Here is an 8,699-nt window from a genome sequence, read left to right as displayed (position 1 = left end):
ATCTCAGTACTGCTTTCATCAACACCCTCCACCATCCCAGAGACTCTCACCTCAGTTGGATATGTTAATGAAGAGGCTCTTAGGGCACTATCAGGTGCACACAAGCATGCAGTGACACATCTGGTGGAGGTAGGAACCTACATGTGGCGGACGGTTTGAGGGTGGCCCGGCCCTACGAACTAGCTGCCGTCCAAATGAGCCTCCGGCTTCTGGAAAAAGTGGTCCCATCAATGCTGGAGATGCAGACACAGAGCTAAGGATGACAGGTGCGGGTGTCAGCAGCCATCCTGCACCTGCAGGTGCAATTGGAGGAGTCCAACTGCCAGCAGAGGCAGGAGGTGGCCGACCATGTGTGCCACCTCGGCCAATACTGCATGGGTCGTCCTCGGTGAAGACCTTGGGTGCGGCGGTATCGGCCATGGGTCAGGATGTCCAAAGCCTGGGCACACTGTGCGGGGGGTAAACGAGGCACAAGACAGGGCAGCTATGTGACAGGCAGCCATGTACCAGGGCCACATGGATATTGTTGCGGCACACCAGAGTGTGGCACAATCACAACGCATCATGACTGCTGTAATTGAAAATATGTAATTTGAAACATGGAAGTCTGGCAGTATCTGGTCTGAGAGAAACATGAGAGAATGTAGGGAAATATCCCACGAAGGGTTCACAGCAGCTGCAAAGAGCAGGATTTTAAAATGCAGATAGCCTTAGTCAAGCAGGCTTAGCAAACAAAACAGGATTTTTGTATGAAGCTAAAAACAATGGTTCACACACCTTCATTGAAAGTAACTATCTTAGTAAGCATCTGGGAAAGCATGGATGAGGGTTTCAGTTGAGCTAGGTGATAAATGTAAACCTTTCAAGTTATAACCAAGTGGATTTTTAGCATTATGTTAAAAGCAATGGGCGAAATTCTCCGCAATGGCTGACGCCGGAGTGAAACCCGGAGTGTTTCTCTACTTAAGGTTCAGCTCTAGCGTGTTCCCTCTGATACAGGATGCACCGAACTACGCCCGCGCCATGGAACATCTCAAAGAAAATTACATCCAAGTCGATGAACACTCTGTTTGCGAGGCATGTACTCGCCACTCGCGTCCAGCAACCAGGTGAGTCGATTGAGGACTTCTGGCGGGCCCTTATCCCTCTAGTACGGGACTGCGAGTGCCAGGCCGTCACGGCCACGGAACATTCCAATCTCCTCATGCGAGATGCCTTTGTGACGGGTATTGCATCGGACCCCATCCGGCAACGACTGCTGGAGGGGCCGCACTCGATCTTGCGGTGACAAAGACTTTAGCACTCTCTATGATGGTTGCTTCCCATAGCGTACAATCCTGCCCCACCAGCCACGTGGCCCACCCATCCTACCCCTCGTGGACCCCGCAAGCGAGCCCACCGACTGGGGCCGCTCCCGCGCAGTATGCCTGCGCTGCTCGCCACACCGCGCACCCTGGGAGTCCCCGCTGCTACTTCTGCGGCCAGCAGAAGCACACCCACCAGCGCTGCCCAGCCCACGCCACAACCTGTAAATCCTGTGGCAAGAATGGCCTCTTTGCGGCGGTGTGTCAGGACCGCGCAGTTGCCGCTATCTTGCCCGACCTCTCCCCCTCTCCTCAGCCGATTGCGCATTGGGCCCCGCCATCCGCTGCTCCCTGGGCACGTGAGATCAGTGGGTGCCGCCATCTTATCCCCCCAGGTCCACGTGCGATCAGTGGGAGCCGCCATCTTTCACCGCCCCCGCACTGTGCGCACCATGGGCGCCACCATCTTCCTCCCCGACTCCACGTGCGTCAGTGGGCGCGCCATCTTGCCCCGCCCCCGCAACGTGCGCTCCATGGTGGCTGCCATCTTGCCCCGTCCCCACAATGTGCGCTGCATGGGCGCCGCCATCTTCTTCCCCGCAGTACTTCGAACGCCGCCATTTTGTCCTCCCCTTGGGACTGGACCGCAGGACCCGGGTCGCTGCCGCTACTCATCGGACTCTTTGGACGATCGCCCGCTACTCGCCTCCATGACGCTCGACCAATCCCGTCCCCACAACCTGGCTACCGCTTCAACGACGGTGCTCATCAACGGCCACGCGACCTCCTGCCTACTTGACTCCGGGAGCAATGATAGCTTCATCCATCCGGAGATGGTAAGGCGCTGCTCCCTCGCGGTCCATCCCGCAAACCAGCGGATCTCCCTGGCCTCCGGATCCCACTCTGTCCTGATCCGGTGTTTCTGTTTGGTCAAACTCACCTTACAAGGCATTGAATTCAGCCGTTTCCGCCTGTACATTCTCCCCAATCTCTGTGCGACACTGTTACTGGGCCTGGACTTCCAATGTAACCTCCAGAGCCTCACCCTCAAATTCAGCGGACCCCTACCCCCCTCACCGTTTGCGGCATCACGACCCTCAAGGTTGACCCTCCCTCCCTCTTTGCCAATCTGACTGCAGATTGCAAGCCCGTCGCCACCAGGAGCAGACGGTACAGCACCCAGGACAAGACCTTCATCAGTTCCGAAGTCCAGCGGCTGCTTCGGGAGGGTATTATCGAGGCCAACAATAGCCCGTGGGGAGCCCAGGTGGCGGTGGTTAAAACTGGGGAGAAACACAGGGAGGTCGTGGACTACAGCCAGACCATCAATCGGTAAACGCAGCTTGATGCATACCCCCCTCCCTCGCATATCTGATATGGTCATCAGATTGCACAGTACCGGGTCTTCTCAACAATTGACCTGAAATCCGCCTATCACCAGCTCCCCATCCGTAAATCGGACCGTCCCTACACTGCCTTCGAGGCGGACGGTCGACTCTATCAATTTCCTAGGGTTCCCTTCGGTGTCACTAACGGGGTCTCGGTATTCCAAAGAGAATTGGACCGAATGATTGACCGGAATGGACTGCGGGCCACGTTTCCTTACTTAGACAATGTCACCATCTGTGGCCACGACCAGCAGGACCATGACACCAACCTTGCCAAATTTCTCCACACCGCATCTCTCCTCAACCTCACTTATAACAAGGAGAAGTGCGTATTCAGCACAGACTGCTTAGCCATCCTCGGCTACGTAGTCCAAAACGGACTCCTGGGGCCCACTCCCGACCACATGCGCCCCCTCATGGAGCTTCCCCTCCCCCACTGCCCCAAGGCTCTCAAACGATGCCTGGGATTCTTTTCTTACTATGCCCAGTGGGTCCTACAATACGCAGACAAGGCCCGCCCACTTATCCAGTCCACACAATTTCCACTCACGGCCGAGGCACAACAGGCCTTCGCCCGTATTCGCTCAGACATAGCCAAGGCCGGATGCACGCAGTAGATGAGACACTGCCCTTCCAAGTAGAGAGCGATGCTTCAGATGTCGCCCTTGCCGCCACTCTAAACCCAGGCAGGCAGACCTGTGGCATTCTTTTCGGGCACCCTCCATGCCTCCGAAATTCGACACTCCTCTGTTGAAAAGGAGGCCCAGGCAATCGTTGAGTCGGTGCGGCACTGGAGGCATTACCTGGCCGGCAGGAGGTTCACCCTCCTCACGGACCAACGGTCGGTAGCCTTCATGTTCAACAACACGCAGCGGGACAAGATCAAAAATGACAAAATCTTGCGGTGGAGAATCGAGCTCTCCACCTATAATTACGAGATCTTGTATCGCCCCGGCAAGCTCAACGAGCCCCCAGACGCCCTCTCCCGAGGTACATGTGCCAGCGCACAAGTGAACCAGCTCCGTGCCTTACACAACAGCCTTGCCATCTGGGGGTCACTCGGTTGTACCACCTAGTCAAAGCCCGCAACCTGCCCTACTCCGTCGAGGACAGTCACCAGAGACTTCCCTCTATTCCATAATCGCTCTGTTCGGTTTCCCCGGCTACATCCACAGCGACAGGGGATCCTCATTCATGAGCGATGAGCTGCGTCAGTTCCTGCTCAGCAGGGGTATCGCCTCCAGCAGGACGACCAGCTACAACCCCTGGGGAAACGGGCAGGTAGAGAGGGAGAACGGGACGGTATGGAGGGCCGTCCAGCTGGCCCTATGGTCCAGGAAACCCCCAGCCGCTCGCTGGCAGCAAGTCCTCCCGGATGCACCCCACTTCATTCGGTCACTGCTGTGCACCGCGACCAACAACACACCCCATGAACGTGTTTTTACCTTCTCTAGGAAGTCTACATCCGGGGTGTCGCTCCCGACTTGGCTCGCAGCTCCAGGGCCGGTCCTACTTCGTAGGCATGTCAGACTCCACAAGGCAGACCCCCTGGTGGACAGGGTATGCCTGCTCCACGCGAACCCCCAGTATGCCTACGTGGAGTTCCCCGACGGACACCAGAATACAGTCTCGCTCAGGGACCTGGCTCCCTTGGGCGCCAATCCCACACCCTCAACGAACCGTCAGACCGCCGGTCAGACTCAACCTATGACGGGCACCGGGTTGCAAGATGGACACTTGATTTTTTTCCCCTCCCCCTCTGTAAATCAATCACGGATTATGTATAATATTTTCACGTCACCCCCGCCGGACTAATTCTTCACAGGGGGTGAATGTGGTGATCCACCACTGTATATATATGTGTGTGTGCCTGTATTCGGGGATGTACAGCAGTACCTGCTATTACAGGTTTGTCGGTAAGCCCCTGCCGGCTAGCTCCGCATACAGGGAGCAGTATAAATATTGATGAGTTTTCCTGAGCTGCCATTCTACAGCTGCAGCTGAAGGAATAACATCTCACGGTAATAAAGCCTCTCTTCTACCGATTCGAGTCTTTGTGTGCAATTGTTAGCGCATCACTCAGACGTGCACTCCTGAAACTGTGTTTCAGCAGTGGTTAGGTGAGAGGGTAACAGAGGTGCCCCTTCTCCCCAAGGAAGTCAGGGAGGGCCCATAGGCATCCGAAGGGATGAGGTATGCCAGGCAGACTTTCCAGGAGCATCCACCTTGGACACTTCAAAGGCATTAAGGCATACGCAATCCCCCCTGCCTGTGACCCCATCAGCTCCACCTCCTCAGACTGCAGAAGGTGCATCTGACCCCGAGCAGACCTAAAGAAGGCCTCAGAGCTCCACAGGACATCCATCAAAATCATCACAGGCAAGAAAGCATGGTAGTCACCAAGCTGCCTTCACATCTGCTGCTGATTTCAGTGACAGACCCAGCTGAAGTGATAGAGTTAGAAAAATCAGGAAGTTTTAAATGAACTTTAGTGACATGAAAATGAAAATGAAATGAAAATCGCTTATTGTCACGAGTAGGCTTCAGTGAAGTTACTGTGAAAAGCCCCTAATGGGTGTACATTCAATGTATATAGTTTTAGAACGTAAATATATGTTAGCTTGCACTGATTGAAAGTCTCCTGGATTCCTTCTACCTGCGAGTTGTTTTAATGTTCGCACGCACTCCACCTTTTCCAGGTGAAGGACATCCTGGGATCCAAGGTTAGCTGTTGCTCTCCCTAATGCAGGCCTGAACATGGAAACATTGCACTTTGACAATGGTGATGAGAATCATGTGCGAGAAGCCGCCTACTCCACTTGCCTGCACTGCACTCAAGACTCTCTAGAGAGACCTTTACCGTTTCATAATGGAAAGGCTAACCACTTGAGTCCTTGTCAGGTAGGCCCATTCCGCCGGCAGGATTGAAGCTTGCAGACATGATTTGGCTGCCATGCACCTGTATGTTGCTTGTCGGCATCCCTATCCCTCCCTCCTTTCTTCTCTAATTCTGACTGGAGCCTATAGCAAGTGGTTCAGAGTGAATGACAGCTCTACAACTTGCTGGGATATAACTGTAATGTGAACCCTCTTGGCCAGATCTACTGCCTTGTTGGCTTCACCAGACTAGGAGGATTTCAAAAGAGCAAAGCTCCACATGAGTTATAGGGTTTCCCTTCTGTTGTCCGGTTGTGCTGATTTTCAGCTCCCCCACCCACCTGAGAAGACCACCCCCCACCTTGATATATTGCAGTTGGACATTGCGGGCATTGCCTTGTTGCTGAGCTGCCTTTCTCTCATGATGGTTTGTGTCACTTGAAACTCTCTCCACCATGTTTTCCACCTTCCCTGGCACCCACAAACTTTCCCCCATCACAATTGCACACCTCAGGTGCACTCTCCTATCTGTAACCCCTGAACCTGCCCATCACCCTGAACCCCATAAACATTAACCTGGATATGCATTTCCTTCCCAATGAGCTCACACCAGTCACAATGCCCATACATACCTTGATCCTGCCCATTCCCATTATCCGTGTCACCATTCCTGTCCCCCTCGGTGATCATCCCAATGAAAACTACCACCATCCACTCCCCAACCTGATCAACTTACGGAATCCCACTTCCCCCTCTCACTGTCGCCATCCTTTCATTCCAGCTATCCACTCAGTTCTCCTCTCAGGACTCCACTATTGACTCCTTTAAAACACTCCTCCATCCCCTGCTCAAACCCCCCTTGCCCATTCACACCCATCCCTCTCCGCTCACACACCCCCTTCCACGCTACACCTACCCCACTCTTTGGGCCTTCAGCTCCCATCTCCCTGAGCCATCAAGACCCCTTTTCTTCGAGCCCTTAGCTACCCCCTAATTCAAGACATCAATCCCTTTCCTCTCCTTGAGGCTACAACCACCCCCACCCCCAACCACACCCCGTCCCTTCAACCACTTGCCTCCATACACCACCACATGTGTACCATTTTCCATGGTCTTCATCAATGGAGCGCGCCCATTTGTTAAGTCAGGGAACTGATGAGTGTAAACTCCTGCTGGCAGGGTGGAGGATTTTACAGGGTCACAAGATTCTGGGCATTGGCCTGGTAATGAGCATTCATGAAATGAGTTCCCTATGATATTCAGTAGGAAAGTTGATCTGCCATTAACCCACCATGAAAGTTGGAAGACTACAATTCTGACCAGATTTCCTGGTGTTGGGAAACTGGAGCTGGATTCTCCATAGACCAGCACCGAAATCATGCTTGGCGTGGGGGCGGAGAATCAAATTTCCCAACGGAACCGAGCCCCACGCTGCTCCGGCGATTCTCTGGGCGCCGAATATCCGCGCATTCGCGAATTACACTGTGCGGCTGGAGGCCCACCCAGCGAACCTCCGCTCCTAACCGGCCAAGTACCCAACGGCATGGAACTAACATGGTATGGTGTGTCAGGAATCTCGCGTTCCAGCTGCAGATTCAGTGTGGGGGGGGTTATGGCATCGGGTGGGGGGGAGGCTGCTGGGGGAAAGATCGGGCTGGATGGATCCTCAGGCGCGCGGCCGATCGGGGGTGCCTAGTTTCTTTATGTGGGTCCACGGTCCGAGTCCGCCATGACGTTCAGCACGGCCACTGGAAGTCGCCACCTTGCGCAAGCGCGGACTCGGAACTGGAAGTGCAGGGGCCCATATCCGCAGCCAAAGCTGAAGCAGTCTGGGTCCCTATTAGCCCACTGAAAGTACGTGAATCGGTTGGTATTTTATTCAGGAAACCCGGGAATGCAACGCCTACGTTTTTACGCGGGCGTGGAGACATAGCTCCATTTTGGGAGAATCCAGCCCCTGATTTTTGGACTCTTTCCGCATCTTCCACCCCACCCATCACGGTTCCCATCAATAGTAGGAGAGGAAGATCCCAACCCATGTGTTCAAATCCCATCACCACAGCAGCTGGGGAATTTATATTTCAATTAATGAATTAAAATCTGTAATAAAAGAGTATCATTCGTAATGGTAATTATGAAACTGCCTCATTGTTGCAAAAAAACCCATCCAGTTGACTAATGTTCTTCAGGTAGAGAAATCTGCCATCCTCACCAGTCGACTTATGTGTGATTCCAGGTCCATCGCAATTTGGTTGACTCTTAACTGCCCTTTGATATGACACCGCAAGCCTTAGTTGCTTTAATGAAGCCTCCTCAATGAGGTTGTTTAAGCGAGGGCAATATTGGCCTGAACAGTGACAACCAAATCCAGTGAATAAAAAAGAAAGGGTAATAGTGAGTCGGTAGCCTGTTTTACATATTTCCAAGGATATATTTTTATATTTTTATTTCCAAGGATTATCCGTATTAGACTCCCCCTACCCCACCGTGTTCAATTATCTTTTGAATCAAGTCATGAAACAGAACAGGAGACCATTTAGCCCTTCATGTCTGTGCTGGCTTTGAAGAGCTACCCAATGATTCCCTTTCCCGACAGCTGTGGAATCTTTTCCTCACTTTCCTTTTATTGTTTTTTTAGTTTTCCCGTTTTTTTTGTAACCTGAATCATATCTAAGCCATTGCATACAATTATGTACCTCTTTGATTTGTCTGTGACTTTTATTTACTAGTCATTCTAGAAGTATAGAGAACTTGATAAAATGTTATTTCTCATAGCAATAGATTCTGGGTGGCAGTGTGGCGTGGTGGTTAGCACTACTGCCTCATGACGCCAAGGCCCGGGGTTCGATTCCGGCCCCGAGCCACTCTCAGTGTGGAGTTTGCACATTCTTTCCATGGGTCTCACCCCCACAACCCAAAGATGTGCAGGGTAGGTGAAATTGCCCCTTAATTGGAAAAAGAAGGATTGAGCACTTTAAATTAAAAAACAATAGATTCTAATTTGCAAAGAGCAAATTAGAAAGTTTTGTTCAACATTGATTGGCAAGTAGCCAAGGTGTGAGAGCCAAAATTGAACTTCAAATATGACCATGAGGTTTTTTGTATTTTCTTTGGGCTTTATATTGTATTG

The sequence above is a fragment of the Scyliorhinus canicula genome, chromosome 7 (assembly GCF_902713615.1).
Source record: "Scyliorhinus canicula chromosome 7, sScyCan1.1, whole genome shotgun sequence".
NCBI lineage: Eukaryota > Metazoa > Chordata > Chondrichthyes > Carcharhiniformes > Scyliorhinidae > Scyliorhinus > Scyliorhinus canicula.
The sequence above is the reverse complement of the archived record's forward strand: the minus strand, read 5'-3'. Positions refer to the sequence as shown.